This window comes from Muntiacus reevesi, chromosome 1, assembly GCF_963930625.1.
Source record: "Muntiacus reevesi chromosome 1, mMunRee1.1, whole genome shotgun sequence".
Lineage (NCBI taxonomy): Eukaryota > Metazoa > Chordata > Mammalia > Artiodactyla > Cervidae > Muntiacus > Muntiacus reevesi.
This window is the reverse complement of record NC_089249.1, coordinates 73,549,120-73,551,405: the sequence shown is the minus strand read 5'-3', so window position 1 is coordinate 73,551,405 and position 2,286 is coordinate 73,549,120. Positions and strand designations below refer to the sequence as shown.

At 50.8% G+C, this 2,286-nt stretch overlaps 1 non-coding gene across 1 annotated transcript; it reads right to left on the bottom strand.

Moving 5' to 3' along the window:
• Positions 1 to 399: 399 nt before the first annotated feature.
• On the bottom strand, positions 400 to 473 carry TRNAR-UCU (transfer RNA arginine (anticodon UCU)). Its single transcript has one exon. It is a non-coding gene; the product is annotated as a tRNA-Arg (tRNA).
• Between the last annotated feature and the right edge of the window lie 1,813 nt (positions 474 to 2,286).

Sequence of the window (2,286 nt, the reverse complement as noted above, 5' to 3'; positions counted from 1 at the left end):
TTAGAGGACAATTGGACTTTTCCTTATCAGCATATGGGATGATCTGCCTTTTCATGCGCTCATAGGTAAAGGAATGGAGCCATAGTGGTTTCAACACCTATGACCAGGCATCCCGGTCACTCTTTGCCAGTGATTCTTCTGCGAAGCAAAGGATTCAAAGGCTGTGTCAGGCTGAGCGGAGAGATGTAGCAGGCATCTGAGCCTTCACTAGACAATAGAAAATTAATAAGGGAGGAACAGGGAAAGAACAAAGAGGGAGGAGACAGAAAAAGAGGGGAGGTCCAGGATTCCCAAGGAAACAGGTTTTCTTTCTCTTCCCAGAACCCCCAGGGAGGAATAAATATAACCATCAACCTAGCATGACAGCACATAAAATAAAAGAGGTACCTGCCAGGTGACCATCTCTGCCGGGACTCGAACCCGGAACCTCTGGATTAGAAGTCCAGCGCGCTCGTCCATTGCGCCACAGAGACCTCACCACACACACAGCATCAGCACCAGAACTGAAAAAGCACATACCTTCTGCATCACCGAGCCATCTCAGCATCCTGCTCTCTGAGCGGTGGGGGGACAGGGACAGCTGGAAAATCTGGAGTGGAGATCCACCAGCCGGCTCCATCAAAGCTTTTCTCAGTACCGTGGGTCCTGGGGTCCTCAGGGGATCGGAGGAATGTGAAAGTGGTCATTTCCCCAGTCCCAGAATGTCTGGTGGAGTAGGACAGAGCTAGAGTCTTTGCTCTTCTTTCCTCTCCATCCCTAAGGGAGGTAGGGAGAATGTCTTTCTATTCTCATGCTAATTAAGCAGAGTGCACCCAGTCCAGCAGAGAAAACCCGAAGCCTTCTCTACCTCCACCCCTCTCCCTCACTGTGGTTTCATCCCAGTCCAGCTATTCTCAGGCAGGGGCTGGGCAAAGCTGGGAGATTTAGGAAAACCCTCGATCCCGAGACAAAGAAGCTGCCTCCGGAAAGAAACAGTGTGAACTGGCAGCAGCAGAGACTACAGGGAAACGGCTCCAGAAGACAGTGCAGTTCTCAGCTTTGCGCGCTGTGTCTACGGAGCCTGGGGGAGAGGGAACGGGAGTCTGACATGATGTTCCTTCAGCATCCTCTCTAGAATTAAGGATGGAAGTGGAGACAGCGGTGGTCTGCGTGTTTGAGAGAGAGACAGAGGGGGAAGGTGGGAAGGAGGGCACACGGTGGGAGGGTGAGTGTGGCAGCTCTAATGAAACACAGATGGTCTTCAAGCAACCCTCCACGAATACCTGCCTCCCTTCCCCCACCTTCCCCAGCTCCAAGCCTGCCTTTCTTGCCTCCCAGGACTGTCTTATTTAACGAATGAGGATTTCTCAGCTGTTTGGGCTTGCTAGAGGTGACCCCAGACAATCAAACTGACCATCACTCCATAACCTTGCATAAAGACTTCCATACCTACCCCAGATCAAATAAATCAGTTCCTATTTTTAAAAGCCTTCTAGAGAAAACAATACTACAATCACTTTTTCCACTAGGCCAGTCCTTCTGAAAGTCTAATCTAAGTCCTTCTAACCTCACCTTCCAGCTCATTTTATTCTATGTGATTCCCAGACACATCAGGGGACAACTGGCCTCTGTGTTCCCAATGACAGCACATTGATCGAAAGACTGACTCAGTGCTCATGACCCCACTCCCACTCAAAAGCTTACAACTAGAGTAAAGTGCTGGCTCAGAATCCCCTTCTGCCCAGCCTCAGGGTGTGCTTCTAGGGCTACAGCTCTGGTCACTACCACCTGCCTCCAATTACAGCTCAAGATACAGGCGATGGCCAAGTGAGAACAGCATCACAATATGAAGGGCGTCAACCAGAAGAGCTTAAAGGGCCCTTCTAGCTCGAAGACTGTATCCTAGGGTAATAGCTCATACTTCCCTACCCGTTCCCATAGCCCCAGTGATGGGATCAGGGAGCAACAGGGAGCAAGGCGATGCAGTCAGGCTGGGATGCAAAGGGAAGAGTCTGACACCTGGGGAGAAGCAGCCACTCTAATCAAGCTTGCCTTTCATCTAGGACCTAGAGAGAGGAGCTGAGAAAAGTAAAACTGCTTATGCATATTACAAACCTAAAGCAAGGAGCACAGAATGCACCATTCTTAATATGTTTACCCTGGGCAACTCCAAGAATCTGACACCCAGGACGTGGTGCTGGCCAAAGACTGTACTACGCTGAGTGGCCAGGAGCAAGGTGCTGGCCAGGGAACTCATCAGGAGGCCCACGTGCTCGTAAAGGGAAGCTCCATGCTCAGGCCAGCCAC